Source organism: Gopherus evgoodei, chromosome 2 (assembly GCF_007399415.2).
Source record: "Gopherus evgoodei ecotype Sinaloan lineage chromosome 2, rGopEvg1_v1.p, whole genome shotgun sequence".
NCBI classification, from domain to species: Eukaryota; Metazoa; Chordata; order Testudines; family Testudinidae; genus Gopherus; species Gopherus evgoodei.
This window is the reverse complement of record NC_044323.1, coordinates 32,392,301-32,417,740: the sequence shown is the minus strand read 5'-3', so window position 1 is coordinate 32,417,740 and position 25,440 is coordinate 32,392,301. Positions and strand designations below refer to the sequence as shown.

Here is a 25,440-nt window from a genome sequence, read left to right as displayed (position 1 = left end):
TGCAACTGAATAAGCCATATACACTGGAAAACAGAAGACTCTTGCTTAGCTCAAATTAGCTCCACATAATCTTCGGATTTCTGGAAATCTGCCAATCTTAATGTGAGTTCAGGTATTTTAAAACACAGACAGTTCTAATTAAACCCCTACTTTCAGTCTGCAATACTTAGGATTCTGTATACACCCAAACAATGTTGAGTCAAACCACAAAGAAATCTGTTATCACTCAACTCCAGTGCATATTTTTCATACAGCTAAAATATTACATAAAATTATGAACTGCTAAATATAAAAGCATAAATTGAATGCAGATATCAAATTCATATGCTACCTTTCTCTAACCTTCCAGCAGTTGTAAGGCATGGGTCACAGCTGCACACATGGCATTTGCTTATGAAGATCAAAGCATTTTATACTCAAGGAAGTATTTGTGTTAGACTAATGTACAGAGTAAGCTTCTTGCCAGTCACTTTTCACCCCTCGACCCCTATAAGTAACTTATGAAAGGCTGCCGTGAGTATGCTTGAATTATGTTAAAGTCTTTATTTAAATAAAGTGTCAGTAGGGGTTAATTCTTGTCAAAGTTTTCACATAACTCAAATTTTAATGGAATTTACATATGTATGAACAGTAGATCAGAATTCTTAAGGTGTGAACACTTCAGAAAGATATAAATGTTGTTTATTTGCTCATAAACAAGTTAAAATTGATGGAAAAAATGTATGAGAAAGCTTTGCATCTATACCAAACACTCTTATTTTTACCTGTTCCCAAACTATGGGCCTGATCCAGCTGTCAGTAAAGTCATCTGAAGCTTTGCCATTTATTTCAATGGGAGCAAGATCAGGCTCTGCATGTGTGTGTGGTGACAAAACTGCATTCTGTAGTACAAAACCAGAAAGCATTTCTTATAAGACAGCTTAAATGAGGCAGTTTTTTAAAAAATGGTGTTGATAAAAAAATTTCTTCCTTACTAATTACAATATATCTCCTATTTTTTTCCTTCAGTAAGTCATAATTGTGATAAACTTTAACTATCAAAATAAAAAAGAGTTCCCTTGGACATGCCACAACTTTTTTGAGACACTTTTATAGAGTAAAGGTATATGTATTTCATGTGTCTGATTCCAAACCAAAAATATGCATATGTACTGTACATACGGTGATTTTGGTAAAGCTACAATTTTGTAATTTTGGAACACAAAAACCATATACTTTATGTAATTACAGTCTAATAATATATGGAGATATACTTATCTCATAGAACTGGAAGAGGTCATCAAGTCCAGCCCTCTGCCTTCACTAGCAGGACCAAGTACTGATTTTGCTCCAGATCTCTAAGTAGCCCCCCGAAGGACTGAACTCACAACCCTGGGTTTAGCAGGCCAAGTCTCAAACCACTGAGTTATCCCTCCTCCATGATGCAACTGAAGAAGCCATATACACTGAAAATATACAAAAATGTGCTTTGCCTATAGCTCCTTGTCATAAACAGATAGTAGGATTTAATAGAACAGAAGTACTTTAAATCTCTTTTGCCTGTAAAGGGTTAACAAAATCTGTGAGCCTGGCTGTCACCTGACCAGAGGACCAATCAGGGGACAGGATACTTTCAGATCTAGAGGGAGGGAAGTTTTTGTGTGTGCTGTTAGTGTTTGGTTGTTGTTCGCTCTGGGGGCTCAGAGGGACCAGACGTGCAATCAGGTTTCTCTCCAATCTCTCCGATACAGGCTCTTATAAGTTCAGAATAGTGAATACTAGGTAGATAAAGCAAGTTAGGCTTATGGTTGTTTTCTTTATTAGCAAATGTGTATTTGGCTGGGAGGAGTTCAAATGTGTATTTGGCTGGAAAGAGTTCAAATTTGTATTTTGCTGAAAGGATTTTAATTTGTACTTGTATACTTAGGCTGGGAGGGTATTCCCAGTGTCTATAGCTGAAAAACCCTGTAACATATTCCATCTTAAATTAACAAAGAATGTTTACTGTTTTTTCTTTCTTTAATTAAAAGCTTTTCTTGTTTAAGAACCTGATTGTTTTTTTTTATTCTGGTGAGACCCTAGGGGACGGGGTCTGGATCCACCATGGAATTGGTGGGGAGAAAGGAGGGAAGGGGGAAAGAGAGGTTAATTTTCTCTCTGTGTTAGGATTACTTTCTCTCTCAGGGAGAGTCTGGGAGGGGGAGAGAGAAGGAGGGGGGAAGGTGCATTTTCCTCTCTGTTTAGGATTCAAGGAGTTTGAACCACAGTGATCTTCCAGGGTAACCCAGGGAGGGGAAGCCTGGGAGAGGCAACGGTGAGGGAAAGGGTTTACTTTCCTTGTGTTAAGATCCAGAGGGACTGGGTCTTGGGGGTCCCCGGGCAAGGTTTTGGGGGGACCAGAGTGTACCAGGCTTTGGAATTCCTGGTTGGTGGCAGCGCTACAGGTTCTAAGCTGGTAATTGAGCTTAGAGGAATTCATGCTGGTACCCCATCTTTTGGATGCTAACGTTCAGAGTGGGGAATTATACCATGACACCCCTCATCTCCATGCTATTTATTTTTTCCTTCAGCCACTCACTTGTTTGAGAACACACGATTTTTTTAAAATAAACACTATTTTGTTATTTGATTATAAGATCAGTAATAAATATTATAAACATCAATTTTTATAAACCTATTCAATGATACTGTCCGCCATAAAAACATCTGCCTGGTTCTACTGAAGTCAATGGGAGTTTTTCTTCTGACTTTGGCAGGGCAAGGATCAATTCACTTCCCAATTTGCTGTTCTTCCAAATCATCAACAAATGGTGACACATGTGCAGAACTGCCATTGTATAGACAAATCCATATACCAGGCTGTGTTCTATCTTCATAGTGTGTATAGGGAGAAGTAATCCTGCCACCACAGGCCACTATGGTAGCTCTCTGTGAGGGTGGAGGATACATAACAGCAGAACCTCTAGTTCTTTCTCTCCCTCATCCTACTCTCAGAGTCACTGCAGAGGTGACCAGCACACAACCCAGAATGTCTCAATTTAGGTATCTAATGCCATAATTTGGCACTTAAGTTTGAGGCTTTTAACTAAGTGTTGTTGTTACTATCTTTCCCTCATGTGAAAAAAAAAGTATCCCTTTGTTGCATGGTAACAAGATCATAGGTCATTTCCACTGAAAAATGGCAGGCAGGACAGCAGAGTAAATTGTTTCACAGAGTTAGTTCAATTCACTTGTGATTTGGGGTGTTCTAGTCACAATATTACACACATTTTGATGAGTCCAAGATGATTTTTTGGGCTTCCAAGACACCAATGCAACATAATTTGTCTTTTTTTCAGATGCAATGCCTGTGAACTTCATGCATCCTCTCTCTTTACTGTTCAGATATTGTTTTCTGACACATGTAAATGTTAACATATGTCAGAGGCTGCAAAGAGGCAGGTGGTATAAATGTGTCTGTCTGGCTTGTAAGAGGCATTTTCCACAAAAAGAGAAGGCAATTTCAATATTATATAGATTCCATTTTTGTTGGCTGATATTATATTCTAAGGCAAAGGTCCAAGCAAATTTGGCATAGGTAGCATATCATACCAGCAATAAGCACAAATATAAGATGTTTGGAAATCAGACAGAGTGTGCACATCATATATGGGCTCTAAAAGCAAGAATAATTCACAGCCTCAATTATCCAGATGGTCATAGCAATAGAGAAGATTTTGCTATTGCTAGCCCAGCTTTAAAATAATATAAGATTCCAAGGCTGCATAATGGGAAATTACTTGCCTTGTAATTCTGTTAATCTGAAGATATTCTTACAGGATTCTGATGGCTGAGTCTTGTGTTCTCTAGCACAAGACAGGCATAAAGATCCAAGGTTTTTGATCCCTAGTGTGGCAATAATGGGTCAGGGTGTAAGCCACAGCATCTCTGTTGGTAATTGTGCATCATCAAGGACTCCAATTGCCTTCAAGCAAAAAGCAAAGACTCCTCAAAGAAAGTCCTAGCCAATCACAAAACAAACTGATTGAGAAATTATTTCCTCAAATAGAACATTACAAACATCAAGTTATAAAGATACACACCACTTCTAAAGATTGCCCTCCAAACTCTGAGGAGAAATGTGCTTGTGAACGAGAACTCTGATATTTTCAGGGAAGCAGTTACAAAGCTCAACTAATTCTCCTTTCTTTGAAGATACCATGTTGGCAGAATTCTCATCCCTGGAGACTAAGTAGTTTAGGAGATATCATAACAGAAAAAATGCAAACATAAGCACTGATACACTAGTAAACCATTCATCCAAAAATATCTTGGTGCCTAAGATCAAGGTTCTGGAGCATGGTAGTGTATATTCACCTTCTTTGCTCTGGCCATGGCTATCTCAGCTACCAAAGTCTTGTGTGGGCAGTGGAAGACATGGGAGGCAGCATTTTCAGGGAGAATATACTTTATCTTGGTGTCACCTTTCAGAAAGTGGTAGCTGTGAAGTGTTTGCCATACACTCTTCAGCTGATCCAAAACAGCATACAAGGGCACAACAGCTGTACTGGACAAGGGTTTCATGGCTGAGGTAAAACAGATACTTTAGAGACCACCATATCCAACAGTTCAGCATACTGAGAATGTGAAAGACAAATAGACCCGCTAACAACAGAATGAAGAAGTCTCTACACACAGAACATTCAACACCATTCCTTTTCTGTTTCTCTCATCCTTTTTGAACAAATTTATTCAACTTTTTCTAATCTGAAGAAAATATGAGCTACTTCTTTCAATTAAATCTATTACTAGACAGCGAAAGACTGGGAAGTCAGGGAGAAATCAGATGGAGCCTAGAGTCCTTGAGACCAAAAATGTTTGTTTCGATAAGATTGCTGCTTGTGTCTATCACTTTGGCAATGACATATTTTAGATTGACACAGTGTGCCCAACTGGTGTTAGGACTTGCCTTTTTTTTCTTTCTTTTCAGATTTAGGATTTCATTTCTTTCATATGCTACAGTTCCTAGAAGATGCTGAATTCCTAGCACTATGATCTTCTAATTGTAAAACACTCCCATTCCAAAAAAAGACATTTTACATGCTTTTTCTAAATCTAACCTAAAAGAAAAAATACTTTAAATAAAAGCATATGGGAGAAACTTATCCAAAAATGTATCAGTCTGGATCCAGCCAACATTTTGTAACTTTCAACAATATACTGCACACTGGAAAATTTTAAAGCACCTAGCTTTGAGTGTTATGTTACACATATAATTTATCCTTATGAAAATATTTCTCATACAATTAAATTATAAATAATACAACATACTGTACAATCAAAACATGAGGTTAAGCTCAGTCATTGTTTCAATTTTACTAAAATCCAAGCTCATTTCCATCTCCAACTGAGCAAAAGGATAAGACAATATTGGCCATATCCATACTGCTGAAAAAGGCATTGGCCCAGATTCTGCAGTACCGTATGCTCGTTTTGCTCTGCTCAGGTGGCACAAAATGGATGGATTCCAGCTGTAAAAGAATTCCCTTTGTGGAGGGGAACTCCCTGCTGGTGTAAATCTGGCAGCTGGAAAGAAGACAGATCTTCTTCCAGCCACCCTCCCATCACAGCACAGAGGGTGTGACAGGGAAGGCAGGGGGCATGGCAGGGGATGGGCAGAACGGAGCTCCATTCTGATGATTCTCCATTGGCATGAGGGATCTTAGGGATCTTATCTAGTAGTGTAAATTAGGGCAGTCCCTGGGACGCTCTGACTAATGCCCTGACCAGACCAGGCCTATGTTGAGTTGGGGAGCGATAATGCTAGGTTCTAAATGGCTAGTCAAAAGCAAGAAGGAAAGGAATAAGGAAAGACTAAAACAAAAAAGAGAAACCTGGAGACAAAGGAGCCTGCAAATGGGACAGAGGAAGGGAATATGAGAAAGACTATGAGACAGAGAGAAATGACTGGACACAAGGGAAGAGAGAAAGAAATAGCATTCCTGAGAGATCCAACATTGAAAGCCATGTAAGCTGTGTCTAATTGTCTAGCAATAAGATATGATCTATTTAAATACTATAAACATTTTCATTACATTTTAATTGATTTTCTGGTAAAATAGATATTTTAGTTTAGAAGTTTTTATTTTGTGAAACTTCATGACTATCATTTTCCCAATCTCCCCGTTCTCATCCCCGTTTATTTTATCCATCAGTTGCATCCTGTCTGATACCTCAGATGTAAAATCTCTGGGACAAGGACTGTCTTCTTTGCTATTTGTCTGTACTGTGCCTACTACAATGGGACTGGAGTTCCTCAAGGAAATACCATAAATAAACAAACAAATAAATAAATAAATAATATTAAAACAGTATCCAGAATCCCCAATCAGGTTCAAGGTTCCATTGTTCTAAGTTCTACACAAACACACACAGGTCCCTGACCTGATGAGCTTACAATCAAAGAAGATAAGCAATATACCAAGGGCGTATGGGGAGGATACTATCAAATATATAAAGTATTTATACATATATATACTTTCATGTTTTTATTGTTGTAAATGGACTAAGTAAGAGTAATCTATTCTCCACTCTCCCTACCCATTATCAATTCTCTAATTCCTTATAGCATTATGGGGCAGATCAGGGATGATGGGCAGGATGAAATGAAGTAGAGAGATGCTTGTTTCAGAATCTGACAAATGGGCAAATGAAGCTGGAGAATCCCTGACAGTGCAGAGAGGTGGGGAGCAAATGTAAAACAAAATATAAAATACTAAAAGTTGGTAAACTTCTTGAATACTTTAAAATATAGGAACTTTTAAGATTATCCCATTTTATGTTGTAATTCGTATGTTTTCAAGGAACTTTTTCACAAATGTAAAATGGGGATCTTATTGGATATACTCATATAGCACACAAGTATGAACTGTACCTGAATATAATTAATATTAAAACAGATTATTAATCTTTGTTTATCATATATGAAAACATGTAACAATAATTGGCTGTAAGAGGTTTGGTGTGATATTTAGAAAGAATTCTATCATCAAGAACATTCCAATGTACTAAGAGTTTTACAGGATTTGAAATTCATCCTACAAAACGCAATAGGCAGATCTGATAATCCAGAAATGATGAAGCCAAATACCTTATAGCATATTTTTGTTTGGACCATTATCCAATTTTACTTTTATTTCACTGTAGTTTTCAAGAGAAGATTAACATTTAAAAAAGGCACTTGGAGAAAGAGAGAACACAGACAAAAGCTTTTTACGAATGATTGGAAATCCATTTTATAAAGATTAAAACAGGAGCTTAATTAGTCACTGTGTGTAACAGACATTTAGAACAGAAAGCCCTTTGCCAGGGATGTAGCTTTTTTATTTTTATTTTTTTTTGTAATTTAGGTTTGCTTCCATGACATCCCGAGGACCCTCTTTTCCATTTGTTGCTGTTACCCTCACCCACCTTTCTTCTTTTGATTCCTTTTGCTATTTCACATTTTGTTATACTTTTCTTTTTTTACAAAAAAAACCAATGTCTATTTCTTTCTGTTTTTGTGAGCATGAATTTTACCTTGCCCTCCCTCTACATGAATTACTGTGGGAGTAGTATAGGAAATCTGGGAAGGGATTGCCAAGTGACCTCCAACTTTTCCAAATTTTTGTTAATTTGCTATTAATTTGAAATGTTTTGCCAGACTTTCCATCTATGGTAGTTATCTAAAGATTACGGAGTACAGAAACAGGACAACTGTAAATAAACAACTAGTTGCTGTGGACTCACAAAGTTCCTACTCTTATTGGGGTCACAGAAATAACAGAAGTCCTAAGAGTAAAGTAGTGTATACACCTGGCCACAAATAACTCATTTATTGTAGAAAACACACTGATAGTGTCTGTCCTCATTACCGAAGGGTTATGCATGACTTGTCTGTAAGATCCTTGATTGGGCATGCTTCTGGTTTCCCAGTTGTTCCTGGATTCTTGAAATTCACGCTACACAGTGTTGTCCTTGAACGCTACTTTGAACTACAGCAAGCAAACACTATACAGCTTCCAGATTACGGTCAGATTCTGCCATCCTTCCATCAAGTAGTACCTTACTCTGTGAGGATCCCCGTTGTTTCAAGGTGGCAGAATCTGACTGTTACTTAGCAGAGCTAGCTTTAAGGAGTATATTAAATCAATCTTCAAAGTCTGAACTGAATTCACATTGTCTTTTGAGTTTAATTCAACACGATTTTGATCTCTAAAGCTCTACTAGATTTGGGTCCAGGATATCTAAGGGTATGTCCCCTCTCTATATACTCAACCATGAAAGCTCAAACCAGTACCATGCTTTTGTTCTCAGATCTGAATGCCTGGGGATTAGAAGCAGGATGTTCTTATTGGAGAGCTCCATACTCTAGATTTTACTTCCTACATTGGTCAAAGAAATCTTAAGTCAGTTGGCTTTCAGGGCAGAATAAAAGACTCACGTATATTCTCAGGCTTTTGTTTGTATGGATGGCAGTGGTGCATACATCTGATTAATCCCAGGCAAGTATATTTAGGACCGATATTGCTCTGCACATCATCTGTTTTTAAATTAAGTAAATGTTCTAGAGAATGTTTGGTGCATTGTGTAAAATTAATAATAATTACATTATAAAATCAATAAATGAACTCTAGAATCTTCTAATGAAGGAAGACTATTTCAAGACAAAGGAGACTATATAGATTAAATAATATCAATCTAGAGATTTCTCACATTTGGCTCTCACTATTTGTATATCCAGTAAGCCAAAGCCAACATTTTAACCAAAGAACCATTAAACATAAAATCAGCATGAACAGTTTCACCTGTGTGATCACATGTAAGCTCACTATCCCTGTGGATACAACGAACAGCTCCTCTAATCTAGAAAACCACTGATTTGCCTAGGGCCCAAACATGAGAGGGCCATTTAAAGTAATCCGTTATTGGTTCTCTTTCCCATATTAATATTCTCCTTTGTTTCAGGGACTACCAAAGAGATTTTGCTAACAGCAATTAAATCAAACAAGAGAAAAAGAGAAAATATTAAACGGCATAATATCTTCTAGAACTTCACAAACACAGTGACAAATAATATAAACAAAAACATTAAATTTCTGAAATTGAGGTACACACAATCCTGATTCCACAGTATTGAATTTATCATACTAACATTTACACCAGTTCCGCTCCACTGACATCAACCAAGTTACTGCTAATTTACACTAGTATAAGAAAAAACAAAATCAGGCCGAAAGTATGAAGGGCCTAGATTCTACAAAGCACTTTATGTACGTCCTTAACTGTAAGTACATGAGTAATCTCACCCCTATTCGGCAAAGCACTTATGTATGTGCTTAGCTCCAAACACATGTTTAAGTCCCACTGACCTCAGATGATTTAATTGGGAATTGGTCCTGCTTTGAACAGGGGGTTGGACTAGACGACCTCCTGAGGTCCCTTCCAATCCTTATATTCTATGACTACTCATGTGCTTAACATTACAATATGCTTAAGTGCTCTGCTCAGCTGGGGCCCTAGTTCCGATTCTGTCTGCTTTACCGGTCTGATGATTCATTCACTTCTCATTGTCATAGTGTGGCAAAATATGAGTGTTCCCTGCCTAACTAATCCAAAACGTTGATGAATAAAACAAATCATAATCAGACTTTACACCCCATCTTTATTGCTTTTTAATAGAGCAAAAATACTTTAATTTTTTTTAATGAAATATAATCAAGCATAAATAAGGATCTCATGCCTTGACTATCTTGTCCCATGAACACTATAAATAAGGCTCTGGATATATTAGGATGAACACAATTATAGCTGACCCTACAGTTTTCTAATTCACCAATTTCTTTTTTAGAGTGATCAGTCTTATCATTTCTATCTGAATAATTCTGGGTATCACCTGAGATTCAAAAGTCCATATTAACCACTATTTCACAATTATGTTCAGTTTGTCAGGAGGCTACAGTGTAAGAAACAGTTCCCATATTCAGAGATTTTTAATTTTCCATTTATATTCTACACAGTATAATTTATTAGACATTATTTGCAGTTTCACTGATATTGACTGCTACTAGCATTTAGCTCAGTAAATAGATTCCCAGGTAACCATCCTATTAAATACAACTCAATAAAATTAACAAACAGTACAGCAAATTTTCCCATACTAAGAAATCACTTCTATAGTGTATCTACAGCAGCTTTCACCAGACCAGAAAGCAAGAGTTCCAAGGTTACTGAAGAACTAGTATCTTGTTTGACACACACAGCCAGGGCCGGCTCCAGGCATCAGTGCAGCAAGCAGTTGCTTGGGGCGACCAACGCAAAGAGGCGGCACGTCTGGGTCTTCGGCAGCAATTCGGCGGCGGGTCCTTCGGTCCCTCTCAGAAGGAAGGACCTGCCGCCTAACTGCCACCGAAGAATGAAGCAGTGGCAGTACAGCTGCCACTGAAGTGCCGCCGTTCGCAGCGTTGTTGTTTTTTTTGCCGCTTGGGGCGGCAAAAACGCTGGAGCCGGCCCTGCACACAGCTACACTGGTTACTTTGTAACCCCATTAACTTCAATAGAGTTACAATAAGAAATGTGTTTGACCCATATTGCCTATCGATAAATGAAGCTATTGTGGCAAAAACAGAACACGATTGGCTAAGAAATCTGTAATTCAAGGTCTTTTAAAAAATGCAGATAACTTATGTAAATCCATTAAGGACATTTCTGGTTATGTATAATCTTTCCCCTTTTTAATTAATAGGGACATGCACATGAGTCAGGATGCTTGATTTTAAGGGTCCATCTGACCTTGTTCTTTATTCCTTAATAGGTCTCAGTCTATTACAACTGGTTGCTGTGGAGGAATAAAGGAGCAAGAGCGAAAAACTCTTAAAATCAAGCATCTTGTTCTCTTATAAATTTCTCTAGTAATGAAAAAATGGGGCACGGGGTGGGAGGAAGAGAAAATGTATTATGCATAACAATTTTTTCATAGCATGGACATCTTAATAGAAAAAATGTCTCACTTTCCTGACTATTTGCAATTCCAGAGACCACCACACTCACATTTGGGATCAATTAACATCTCCATGGCTTTCCAAAGAGAATCAATTGGGAAAGCACTTTAAATATTTTATGTGTATTCTAATGTGGATTAGCAGGTGGAACCAAGGACAAGGAGTCACCACCATGCAGATGACTAGACAGCTCCCCAAGGACCCCAACCTAATAGCTTTCTTTGACAGGGTAACAAGCCTTGTGGATAGGGGGAAAGTGGTAGATGTGGTATATCTTGACTTTAGTAAGGTTTTTGATACAGTCTCGCATGAACTTCTCATAAACAAACTAGAGAAATACAACCTAGATCGAGCTACTATAAGGTGGGTGCATAACTGTTGGAAAACCATTCCCAGAGAGTAGTTATCAGTAGTTCATAGGCAAACTGGAAAGGTATATTAAGTGGGGTCTCACAGGGATCAGTTCTGGGTCTGGTTCTTTCCAACATCTTCATCAATGATTTAGACAGTGGCATAGAGAGTACATATATAAAGTGTGCAGATGATACCAAGATGGGAGGACTTGCAAGTGCTTTGTAGGATAGCATTAAAATTCAAAATGATCTGGAGAAATGGTCTGAAGTAAATAGGATGAAATTCAATAAGGACAAATGCAAAGCACTCCACTTAGGAAGGAACAACAAGTTGCACACATACAAAATGGGAAATGACTGCCTAGGAAGGAGTACTGTAGAAAGTCTGGGGGTCATAGTGGATCGCAAGTTAAATATGAGTCAAGAGTTTAATGCTCTTGCAAAAAAAGCAAACATCATTCTGGGATGTATTAGCAGGAGTGTTGTAAGCAAGACACAAGAAGTAATTCTTCCACTCTACTCTGTGCTGATTAGGCCTCATCTGGAGTACTGTGTCCAGTTCTGGGCGCCACATTTCATGAAAGATGTGGACAAACTGAAGAAAGTCTACAGAAGAGTAACAACAATGATTAAAACTCTAGAAAACATGACCCATGAGGGAAGACTGAAAAAATTGGGTTTGTTTAGTCAGGAGAAGAGAAGACTGAGGGAGGATATGATAACAGTTTTCAAGTACATAAAAGATTGTTACAAGGAAGAGGGAGAACAATTTTTCTCTTAAACTTCTGAGGATAGGACCAGAAACAATGAGCTTAAATTGCAGCAAGGTTGGAAATTAGGAAAAACTTCCTAACTGTCAGCGTGGTTAAGCACTGGAATAACTTGCCTAGGGAGGCTGTGGAATTTCCGTCACTGGAGACTTTTAACACTTGTCAGGGATGGTCAAGATAGTACTTAGCCCTGCCTTGAGTACAGGGGACTGGACTAGAAGCCCTCTAGAGGTCCCTCCCAGTCCTATGATTTTATGATTCAAAGTGATCCAGTGATCAGAGTTAAACTTTTCTATGCGGTAGTGACTGGTTTATAATAATGGCTTCCTTTTCACAGATGAATACTAAGGAAAAATGAGGCATTTCTTGAAAACAGATGTAAATGCAAAGTCCATGAAGCCAATTCATTTTTAGTTTAACACTACTAACGTCAACTGAGTTACACCAGAAATGATTCTAGCCCCAGACATTTATTTTTACTCAAAACAACATTCTGTTGCTATCAAATGGTTAAAAAATAAATAGAATTTGAAACTGAAATATTTTGATTTAAGAAACTGACAACTGCTCAGTGACCTTTTATTAAAAATATAGTCAGACTGGAACTTTAGAGAATAAATCTTAGTTGCTAAATCAGTCAAAACTGCTCATTCACAGTCTACATTTTGGCTGAAGGATTTTTGCTGGAATTGTAATATTTGTTTTTTGTTTTTTTTTTTAACCTTTATGGATAAATAAAAGTCAGACATCCTGTAATTGGAATTCATTTGGTAAAATATACTATTTAGAGCACATTACAATCTTATGATATCAAAGAGATCAATATGTCAAGAAAAAAAGAAAAATTAAATATACAACTCTTGACATTTTTAAAGGTCAGATTGAATGAAAGAGCCTACAAAATGTTTTTCTTTCAAAGGTGGCCTCCAAAGGAAAAAAATGAGTTTACAGTCTTTTTGCTTCTTTATGATCCATAAACTAATACTTTAAAGGTGGGATTTGGTATTAATTTATTTATTCATTGCTTGTTTTGAACATTAAAAATTCAGGTTCTGCCTACTCTGAAAGAGTTCATGGATGGCTGGAAAACTAAGTTTATGACAGCAGCCAAACAAACAACGTGAATCCAGAACTGAGAGGGCAAATGATTTATTTCATAGTGTCTAGAAACTGTTTGTTTTTGTTAGTATCTATTTAACTAAAGTATTAGAAGTAAATTTTCTCTTTGTTGGTGATTCAACACTCTCTCCAATTCAATCGAAATGTCAATGTATTGTCTATGCTACAGAAGCCACAGTTGCACAGCTATGGCACTGCAGCTGTGCTACTGTAGCACCATAGTGTAGATACTTCTGACATTAATGGAAGGGTTTTTTCCATCACTGTAGTTGATCCACACATCCAAGAGGTGGTAGCTAGCTGAGTGAAGGAATTCTTCCATTGATCTAACTGCATCTACAGTGGGGGTTAAGTTGACCTAACTATGCCACATAGGGCATGACATTTTTCACAGATCTTGGAGATGGATCTAGGTCAGTGGTCCCCAACCTTTTCATCTGGCGGGCACCAGACGAAGGACCACTGAGGTGGTGCAGCACTCACCGAAATGCCTCTGAATTTCAGCAGTGATGCCTCTCAATGACGTCACTTGTCGACAGCAAGTGGCATCATCAAGAGGCATCCCTGCCGAAATGCCGCTGAAATTCGGTGGCATTTCAGCGGGTGCTCTCCCGGGGGCCAGGACACAGACGCATTAAGAAGCTCCCGTGAGCACCATGGTGCCCATGGGCACCACGTTGGGGACCCCTGATCTGGGTGAACCTAATTTTTAGGTGTCACCCAACTATTAATAAGTTGAGAAGCATCAGCATTAGTCTAATGTGCTCATGGTAACCTTCAGAATGTTGTGATTTAGTGAACACAAATTGTGTGTGAGAGAGTTTAATGTTTCAGTGAATATAAAGTGTATTTGGGAGTGTTAGAAACTTATAACAAAGGTTACATAATAAAAATAATTACCATACAGACTTACTATGAGATAAAACCTTTACTTGTGACTAAAGCACAAAGGCTGTATAGAATAAAAACACCATCCAGTTCACACAATCTACATCTGTGCAAGGCAAAGTACTTGACATTTGCATTCACTTCCGTAGAGAGGAGCTGGACAGACATTTTGTTAAATCTACCCCTAAGGGCCCTATCCAGCCCAGGATTGCTTGAGTGGCTGCTGGACTTTGGAAGTTTTGTGAGACCAAAATTCTGTAAAGGCACTGCATGGCCTGAAAACAAGCAATATCACTTTCCTGACAGCTTTGTGCTAGCTAAGTGAAACACAAAGGGTCCAACCTGCTTCCTGCCTTACTTCTCTAAAGACTTTTACTGGGGAATGAATTAAGAACTTATTGATAAAAGGGAAGGCTTCCCATTCTCATTTGATTAAAGCAAAAGCTGCTCCTATAATTTTCACATTCAGTGATTTGATTAGATAGGTGCCCTCTTCATCCCAAAAATCAAGGGTTGTTTTTTTTTTGTTTATTTGTTTCAAGAAAAGAAAAGTCATCCACTAGTGGTAGGATTGAATTGTGGAAACAGTAGGATGGGGAAAGAAAGGAAGTATTAGTGTTGTTTTACACATGGTTTTTACGCTGCTTTCACTATAATCGTTTAGAAACCTCTAGAGTGAAAGCAGTACTAATGTGGACATTATATAAAAGTGCTTCAATCCCATGTGGCTCAGTTTCATAAAGTTATAGAAATAAATGAATACATATATAAGCACCTTATAATGGCATAACTGCATCTATATCAGGAAGTTGTAACCCTTATGGTAGAGGTACAAAAACTGTATGCAGACCAGACCTCAGCAACACAGTGGAAGTATGAAGTCTAACTTCTGAGAAACAAGACATGTGATCATATAATCTTTATATGACACACAGAGGCTTCATCTAAACTACACATTACTTTTGGTGACACATTGATATATGTAGTTACACGCCACAGTGAAAAGCAAACTGTGTCCACACTGCAGTGTGTAGCTACGTCAGTGAAAGGCTCTGGCAGAGGTGAGGGAGGGAGAAAAGGTTTCAGCAGCTTCCTGCTACCCTTTCACAGTGGTGAGAAAAAGCTCCAGCAGGGGAGGAGTAGCGAGGAAAGGCTCCCCCCGTCAGAGCCTTTCCCCACTGCTGGAGTCTTTCCCTGATGTGGGGAAAGGCTCCAAAAACAGGGAGCTAGTGGAGCCTTTCCCCACTGCTGAAGCATTTTCCTGCTCCTGGAGTCTTCCCTGCAGTGGAGAAAGGCTCCAGCAGTGGGACACTACAGTGCTGAAAACAGGGGTGTTGAGGGCAAGGCATAGTTTCAGTAAGTAGAGAGCCATGTAGTGTATGCATTTGAGTACATACCCACACTCTTCAGGTGGGTCTTTACTCGCCTTAGCTGGGTCTCACCACCGCTATTTACACCCAATTCTAAGAGGCATGTACATAGGTATTGTGACAAAGTTCCTCCTCTACTTTGGTGGGTCCTGCAGATTTGCTCACCTCAGTGATCTTCCCCTTTTGTGGAACCCACAGTCTGGGTCAGCTCTTCCTGTGTCTGATCAGGAGTTAGGAGGTTTCGGGGTGGGGGGTGGGGGGAGAATCCGGGCCAGCCCTCTACTCCGGGTTCCAGCCCAGGGCCCTGTGGATCGCAGCTGTCTATAGTGGCTCCTGTAAAAGCTGCATGACAGATACAATTCCCTGGGCTACTTCCCCATGGCCTCCTCCAAACACCTTCTTTATCCTCACCACAGGACCTTCCTCCTGGTGTCTGATAATGCTTGTCCTCCTCAGTCCTCCAGCAGTACTCTCACTCTGACTCTGACTCTGACTCTGACTCTGACTCTGACTCTGACTCTCACTCTCACTCTCACTCTCACTCTCACTCTCACTCTCACTCTCACTCTCACTCTCACTCTCACTCTCAGCTCCTTGCCCTCTTGGTCCCAGCTCCTCTCACACACTCCTTCTCCTCTGACTCCTGACTGGAGTGAGCTCCTTTTTAAACCAGGTGCCCTGATTAGCCTGCCTTGATTGGCTGCAGGTGTTCTAATTAAAGTAGCTATCTCCACTGCCTTCTAGAAAGATCTTAATTGGCCCCAGGTGCCTTGATTAACCTGGAGCAACTGCCATTTGGTTACCAGGGTCCTAGGGATTTGTTTAGCCTGGGGCTAACATACCTGTTTCTCAGTACTTTACTGTAGCCATCTGGCCTTGCCCCATCACAGTATGTACACTAAACAGGCTAACAAAAGATGTATAAGCAGGGTCTGAATGAGCTCTCCCCTGACATCTAGTGATTAACAGGGGGGAAGGACTTCAGGAGTCATTTGTCTATTTGCATAGTCACACCTACTCTGCCTAGATATCAGCAGACAGAGCTGCTATGCAGTGATCATTTTGTATAGTTCCATCAAAAGTACTGAGTGCACAGGTAATGAAATATTATCCCTATTGTATGACTAAAGGGCTGCAGGACTGTGCTTAGCATGCCTAGATTGAGGGGTTCACCCTACTTTAACCTCATTAAATGGTCGAGGAAGCCACATGACCATCCCCCTTCTCCAGTGTTTGAAGAGAGAACTGACTAGACTTATTTGAGAGTCCTGGTTCTTTCTCAGTGATCAGTAGAGCTGAGCTCACTAATAAGCTGATCTAAAGGTGTTGACCCTTAGATCTGGTTCAGGGACAAGTGTTGTGATGAATGCAGAAGGGGCAGTAGCAGAGAGGTTCCCCACTACCCAATGAAATCACTAAAGAGCTGAAATCACTGAGAACTAGACTAAGTGGTGGAATCTCAGAACACAGCATCACAGCAAGAGTTGGCAGTTATGGTGGCAGCTGTGAGCAGTGGCAGTGATGGTGCCAATGACAGCGGCAGTGACAAGCAGCAACACAGACAGTGATAGGCAGTGGCAGTGACAAGCAGTGGCAGAGGCTGTGACAGCAACGAACAGTGGCAGTGACAAGCAATGGCAGTGACAGCAGCAGAGACAGCAACAAACCCTGGCAGATGCATCACTCAACCACCCTCTCTTCAGGGTGGGAGGTGAACCCATCCAAACACATCCCTGGACTTTGGCAACGTTGCTGACTTCAGACAACAGTCTGTGAGTGGAGTGCAGTGGAGGGAAAAAGGGAGTGGCATGTTAAAGAAACATTCCTCCCTTGGATTTTCATCCTGCAGGATGAGAAACCAAGAAAAAGGACACTGCCCAAGATACTGTGGGGCGGATGTTTTACTTATTGGTTGCGTACTTTCAAGTCATTGTTGCAGCGTTTTCCCAAATTAGTTTTTATCATTCTGTAATAAAAGTTTGCTTTTGTTAAACCCCATCTCAGGCTTGCAAGTGGGGAAGTATTGCTCTGAGAGGTGCCCCCGGGTGGTGTTAGTTTTCCCAATTACTGTTTGGAGGCTCGAAGCTAGTTTCTGTTTTGTACTGTTAACAGGATCCCCTACATACTGAATCTGATCCTTGTTGCTGCTACAGCACCTGGCAGATGATTACAAAAAGTGTGCACTGTAGATACCCCCCACCACACTCTCATATGCAGAGAAAAAGAGAAAAACAGAGAGAGAGTACCAATAGATAAGGTACCCTCTGGCTGAAGGATGCATCTACAGAAGCTAAAAGATTCAGTGTCAAAATTCTGATCTCAGCTCTAACTACTTAGTACCATTCAGCAGCACACAAAACAGCTGGGAAAATCTCTGGCTTAAATTGACTAACGCGTGAAACAATGTCTATTTGCATACCGAAACTCCTCAGGCATGGCAATAGGGGCATTGGTTGCCAGCATAGTGGGCATTTCAGATGAAATGAGAAGTGTGACCTGGGGCAACCTCTGTGGTCTAGCTATTGCAACATGGAAAGCCAGGCCAAAGGCAGAGCAGCTCTCCCAAGTGTGAATACACTTTCCTTTTCATCCTGGCTCAAATAAGGAAAACACTTAAGGACAAACATAGCCTTAGTGAAGTCAATGGGACTTAAGCATGTGCTTATGGGCTTTTCTGAATTGAGGCATCTGTCAGGATTGATTGTTCTTGAGTATGCCTGTAACTTACTGGAAAACTGAACAGAATACCAGGCTTTTTCCCCTAGGGAAGTCAAGACCCATTTGAGGACAAAGAGATATTAAGACAATTTTTGTTCTTAATTGTTAATTCTTTGGGAGGACAGAAAGTAAAGAGAGGTTCTGTTTCTCAGATGAGGAAATTCAGGACCAGAGAGGTTAACAGAAACAGATTAACCTGTCAGTGGGCAAAGCCAAAATTAGAAGTTAAGTATGCCTGGTTTCCAGGTTTGTACACATTCCACTAGATGATGATGCCCAATTGAACCTGGCTTGGACCCATTTATCTTTTATCCTGGGGTTCATGCAAAGGAGTTACTCCAACCCTATGGTTGCAGGAATTCCTTCAAGCTGCACAGGTACAATATATGAAGAGAAAAGAGCATACTGAGATAAGTCCAGTTTACTGAGCTGCAGTACCTGCAAGGCAGGGTGGGAGCACATTTATGTTAGCCCTCTTCCTCAAGTTGATTTGTAGTTTCATCTCATGCCAACTTCCCACCACCACTTTTTTTACTTAATTTTCCCCATGGATAAAATGGTTTCTTCATAAAGTCCGCTTCCACACAGCCTTCTGGTTTTCCAGTTTTGGACTATGGATATTTTTTGCTGTATTGGGCCCTACATTTAGAAGTTAACTCAGGAGAACACAATACTGGCCAGTGTTCTATTAATTTAACATTACCTTTTCCTTTAAATGACCACGCTCTCCACTTCACAAACAGAACCAATACAAACTTTGAATTCTTACACCAATCAGCAGTTAGTAAGTATGACAAAATGGTTATCCTTGGAAACAACAGCAAAATGAAAGAAAATGAAATTTACAGACTTTCAATAATCAAAGGAAAAAAGTGTTATATTTGGATACCTTTTAATATTTATTGTTAAAAAAACACTATTGCAACAGTGATTCAGAGTCTAATCCAGTGCCTATTGAAGTCAAATGACAAAAATCTCATTGACTTCAATGGAAGTTTGATCAGGCCTTTACACCTCATATTACCTAAAACATGTGGGACTGAGAAAGAAGTCTTTTATGAGACAGATTTTTAAAACTAGAACTCATCTGTTGATAGTCAACATGTACGAAAAGTACCTTTATTCACCACCTGCACTTTACATGTGAACCAACCAGACATGCTGTATTACTATAAAAATACTGCTGCAGGGTGTTTGAGGTAGACACATCCAAAGACAATGATGACTAAGTGTTTGAAACCTATTTTTAACTAAAAACTGATTGATCCTGCAGAGAGGAAAAAGGAATTTCAGAAGATGATGTTAATAAATGCATATTTTGGTACATTAAGACTCCTAAGTGCTAATTCAAGAACTATATACTTATGCACATAAGAGTTGCTGTATTCAAAGGAAAATAGATCATATTTTCACTGAATGCCAAAAAGAGTTATTCATGAAGTCTGAAACACCATTATTGTTGTTATTATTATTATTTCTTATGTTCAGCTTCTGTGAATAGCTGCTTATACAAGGAAACTATTTTTGGTCAGCTGAATGCCAAAAATAGTTATCTGGCATTCTGCCCTTGTGTATTAAGCCCAATATCAGCCAATTAAGAAAATTAATTTTATTCATTTTAAAATTTAATTGTATATACCATTATTCATAAAAATAAACAGCATTCTAATAGTATTTTTCTTTTTTATTACTGCCAAATTAAAAAGAAATATTTCACAAAGATCAGACTGTGCAAGGAACTAAACAATTGCAAGAAGTTGCTCTGTGTATTTCTGTGGTTTGGAAAAAATGCCAAGTCGGAAGGAAAAGACATTCCCTGCATTTTCTAAAGCAAGATAAATACAGAAAAGAAATATAGATGAAAGATGGAACTGCTATCTATGGACTCTGCCAGATTCCTTGGCTTTTTGGCACACCTATTGAAGCTGGCAGACTTAGCCAGTAGCAATCTTTTCCATTAAAAGGAGCAGCATATATTTTGGTCTAACATACTTTGTTTGTGCATTTTTAACCTTCAAAAATGTCTATTTAAATTTTTTTTAATGATTCCTTCTGCACAGTTGGCTGTAGCTCCACTTATTTGAAACGGCTCATTTATCACTAAAAGAGCTGCAGGGCATAGCTACTGTTGAACAGCTCCAACAAACCTACAGCTTAGTGGGACAAGCTTCTTTTTATAAGACTAAAAGTTGTTTAGAATGTGCCAAGAGAAGCTTTATGCCAGCCTCAAGGTTTGTTATCCAAATGTTACTAAATTAGAGGTCTCCTGAAGCACACAGTTCAGGCAAAGATAAGCTGATCTCCCTTGCTGCTGCTGTTTTTTCCCATCTGGGATCAGACAGACTTTAACAAAGACTTTCTAGATATCCCAAACTTTAGTAACGTGATAATTTTGAGAAATTAACTCCAGTCAAGGTCTAATTTACACTGAACCAAAACCCTTATGACTTCTGGCAATGATGCAATAGCAAATTGTGGTAAAGGAATGCTTGATCTGAAGGCAGAGGCTGCTGTTTCCTTAATGGAGTTGGATCGTTAAGGAAAATGTTTCAACCTGGTGACTTTTAAACAGAATGCAGATTGCAGTGATTTACGGTTGTCAAGTTTCGGCAGTCCTTCCTAAACAATACAAAATATGCAAGTATGGGGGTTGGTTTATGGAGCCTCTTTTCTCTGAAATTCTAGAGTTCCATTTGATTGATGTTTGCTGGCTTGTAAATGGCAAAGGAATTGGACAGACTTTCTGCAGCTGACAGACATGCAGCAATTTTGCCATCTAGTGCCTTATTTTTTGTCCAAGTACTGTAACAACTAATTTATAACAAGTAACAGGCATCAGCTTGGTGTATGTGCCAGCCATGCACTGCACCTCCAGCCTAAACTGTGGAGCCAACATGGAGCCAACAATGAAAATTACAAAAGTAGGTTCTTCCATATGTTATGTTGAAAATAACATTCTAAAGATACACACTTTGGTAAAGAAATATGTGCAGTGTAGTTACATATATTTAAATGGAAATACTTTGCATCAATTTAAAAAATATCTTTTCTTAAACTATGGCTAATAGTGTAAAAAAACCGGTTACCTACCTTTTCGTAACTGTTGTTCTTTGAGATGTGTTGTTCACATCCATTCCACATTAAGTGTGCGTGCGCCGCATGTATGAGCATCGGAAACTTTTCCCTTAGTGGTACTCGGTGGGCCAGCGGGGCCCCCGCCTGAGCAGCACCACTGCGCCATGCATATATACCCCTGCTGGCCCAACCCCCTCCAGTTCCTTCTTGCCGGCGACTCTGACAGAGGGTTAGGAAGCAGGTGGTGAAATGGACGTGAACAACACATCTCGAAGAACAACAGTTACGAAAAGGTAGGTAACCATTTTTTCTTCTTCGAATGCTTGTTCATGTCCATTCCACATTAGGTGAATCACAAGCTTACCTTTGGAGGAGGGTCGGAGTCACGGAGCAATTGATCAGAGGACCGCCATTTCAACTGCTGCATCCTCTCGGGTTTGCTGGTTGACCGTGTAGTGGGTCGTAAAGGTATGCACCGACAACCAGGTGGCTGCTCTGCAGATCTCCTGGACTGGGACCTGTGCCAGGAAAGCTGCAGAAGCTGCTTATGCCCTGGTCAAGTGGGCCGTGACCACCGAGGCCGGAACACCTGCAAGGTCATAACATGCCTGAATGCAGTCTATAATCCAGGAGGAGATTCGCTGCGCCGACACTGGGAGGCCTCTCATCCTTTCCGCCACGGCCACGAACAGATTTACGAAACAGCTTGGTGCACTCCAAGTAGAACGCCAATGCTCGGCGGACATCCAGGGAGTGCAGAACGCAGTGATTCGGGTCTGCATGGTGTTTGGGAAAACACACCGGCAGACAAATGTCTTGGCCTAGATGGAATTGTGAGACCACCTTTGGGAGGAACTTGGGGTGTAGGCGGAGCTGCACCTTGTCTTTATGAAACACTATCTATGCCCTTAGCTCAGATACCCTTCTGGCAGAGGTAATGCCCACCAGAAATGCCACCTGCCAGGAAAGGTGGAGGAAGGAGCAGGTAGAAAGGGGGTCGAATGGGGCCCCATGAGTTTAGAAAGGACTAAGTTGAGATTCCATAGGGAAACTGGGGGGGCATGAGTAAGGGAACACCCTCTCCAGTCCTTTAAGGAACCACCCCACCATTGGGTGGGAGAACACTGAGCCTCCTGAAAGCCCTGGGTGGAAGGCGGAGATGGCTGCCAAATGCACCCAGATCAAGGACAGGGCCAGCTCCTGCTGCTTGAGGTGCAGTAGGTACTCTAGAATGGTGGGCACCGGAGCCTGGCATGGCTAGACCTGTTGGGGCCCACACCAGCATGAGAACCTTTTCCACTCGGCCAGGTAAGTCTCCCTGGTAGAGGGCTTCCTACTACCAAGTAGAACCTGCTGCACAGGGAGGGAGCACTGGCTCTCCGAAGCATTCAGGTGCAGAGCTTCCACACCGTCAGACACAGTGACTGCAGGTCGGGGTACAGGATCCACCCTCCGTCCTGCGTGAGGAGGTCCCAGTGTAGGGGCAGGGTTACCGGGGCTTCCATCAATTTCTCCAGGAGCGTAGTGAACCAGTGTTGGCAGGGCCAGGCCGGGGTGATGAGGATGACTGCCGCCCCATCCCTGCACACCTCGAACAGGACCTTGTGCACCAGAGGAAGCGGGGAGGAAGGCATATTTTAATTCTCCTCCCCATGGGATTGCAAATGTGTCTGCTATTGAGCCCGGGCTGTGACCCTGGAACAAGCAGAACTGCAGGCACTGGGCGTTGCCCCTGGTGGCAAACAGGTCTACCCAGGGAAACCACCACTTGTGGAAGAGTGAATACACAACGTCCACTTTGAGTGTCCACTCGTGCATGCGGTACGATCTGCTGAGGTGGTCCGCTAGTTTGTTCCATACCCCCAGGAGATGTGATGCCTTGAGGTGAATAGCGTGGGCTATGCAGAAGTTCCAGAGGAGGAGAATCTTGTGGCAGAGCAGCAAGGACCAGGTTCCACCCTGCTTGTTTATGTAAAACATGGCGGCCGTGTTGTCCATCAGAACTGTCACGCTGTGACCACTCAAAGTGGCATAAAAGGTCTGGCAGGCTAAACAAACCGCCCTGAGGTCCTTCACATTGATATGGAGCAACTGCTCTGCTCCCGACCACAAGCCCTGAGTCCTGAGGTCTCCTAGGTGAGCACCTAATCCAAGGTCTGATGCGTCCGTCACAAGCGTCAGGTCTGGCTGTTGTGCAGCAAAGAGGATGTCTTCGAAAACCACGGTCTGGGACAGCCACTACTGTAGGGAGTCCCTCGGGGCTGTCACTATCAAGTCCAGGGGGTCCCTGCCTGGGTGGTATACACAGGCAAGCCAAGCCTGCAGTGTCCTGAGTTTCAGTCTGGCATGCTTGACCACATATGTGCATGCTGCCATGTGGCCCAGCAGCCTCAGGCAGCATCTGGCTGTTGTAGTGGGAAACTGACACAGGGAGTTCACTGCTTGCTGGATGGCCAGAAATCATGATACTGGGAGGCTCACCTTTGCCTGTACCACATCTAGGACTGCCCCTATGAATTCCACTCTCTGCATTGGAATGAAGGTGGACTTGGGGATGTTGAGCAGGAGCCTCAGCGTGTGAAATAGTCTCAGGGCCACTTGCACGTGGGACCGAACCTTCTCTTTGGACTGGCCCGCCAGGAGCCAGTCATTGAGGTACAGGTAAACTCGAACCCTCTGTCTCTGTAAGAAGGCTCTGACCACCGCCATGCATTTTGTGAACACCCATGGGGCCGCAGCTAGGCCAAACGGGAGAACCGTGAACTGGTAAAGTTCTTGGTTCACAATGAAGTGCAGGAATCAGTGAGGTGCTGAGTGGATGGTGATATGAAAGTACGCATCCTTCATATCGAGGGCAGCGTACCAGTCCCCTGGATCCAGGGAAGGGATGATGGTGCCCAGAGAGACCATGCGGAACCGGGCCTTGACCAGGAACTTGTTGAGCCCGCGCAGGTCCAGAATGGGTCAAAGGTCTTTCAGTCTTGGGAATGAGGAAGTAGTGGGAGTAGAACCCTTTCCCTCTTAGGTCCTTTGGTACTAACTGTACCACCCCCATCTCTAGGAGGTCTGAGCTCTTGGGTGAAAGTGATCATGAAATCATAGAGTTTGCAATTCTAAGGAAGGGTAGAAGGGAGTACAGCAAAATAGAGAGAATGGATTTCAGGAAGGCGGATTTCGATAAGCTCAGAGAGCTGATAGGTAAGGTCCCATGGGAATCAAGACTGAGGGGAAAAACAACTGAGGAGAGTTGGCAGTTTTTCAAAGGGAAGCTATAAAGGGCCCAAAAGCAAGCTACTCCGATGGTTAGGAAAGATAGAAAATGTGGCAAAAGACCACCTTGGCTTAACCACGAGATCTTGTGTGACCTACAAAATAAAAAGGCGTCATATAAAAAATGGAAACTAGGTCAGATTACAAAGGACGAATATAGGCAAATAACACAGGAATGCAGAGGCAAGATTAGAAAGGCAAAGGCACAAAATGAGCTCAAACTAGCTATGGGAATAAAGGGAAACAAGAAGACTTTTTATCAATACATCAGAAGCAAGAGGAAGACCAAGGACAGGGTAGGCCCACTGCTCAGTGAGGAGGGGGAAACAGTAACAGGAGACTTGGAAATGGCAGAGATGCTTAATGATTTCTTTGTTTCAGTCTTCACTGAGAAGTCTGAAGGAATGTCCAATATAGTGAATGCTTACGGGAAGAGGGTAGGTTTAGAAGATAAAATAAAAAAAGATCAAGTAAAAAATGCACCGAGTAGCTGGCCCTGGAGGGAGACCCTTGTTGCTGATGGTAGGCCCAGGGGGTCCAGAAGGGACAGTGTCCCGGTGGTCCCCACTCTGGGGTTGCCATCCAGCCAGGTGTTCTCTGCTGTCCAGTGCCTGGTGCAGGTAACTGTACCAGCCTGAGTCAGAGCTGGGTTCTGGCAATGCCAAGCATGAAGGTCACGGTGGTGCCGTCAATCTGTGCTGGCAGGAGGTCTATGAGCAGCTTCTTGCTGATCGGGAACAGGACCGGTACCGCTGCTCGCAGGACCAGTATCAGTGCTCCCAAGACCTGGACCGGGACCGGTGACTTCTGGAAGCCTTCAGTGATGGTTGGCTCGCCTTCTCCTGGTGCTGGTCTCTGGAGGGTGTCAGAGAGCGTCAGG

At 41.3% G+C, this 25,440-nt stretch overlaps 1 protein-coding gene across 1 annotated transcript in view; it reads right to left on the bottom strand.

Annotated features, from left to right (window-relative positions):
* Window positions 1-25,440, bottom strand: part of ARMC4 (armadillo repeat containing 4) — a 160,183-nt gene that overhangs the window by 1,177 nt on the left and 133,566 nt on the right.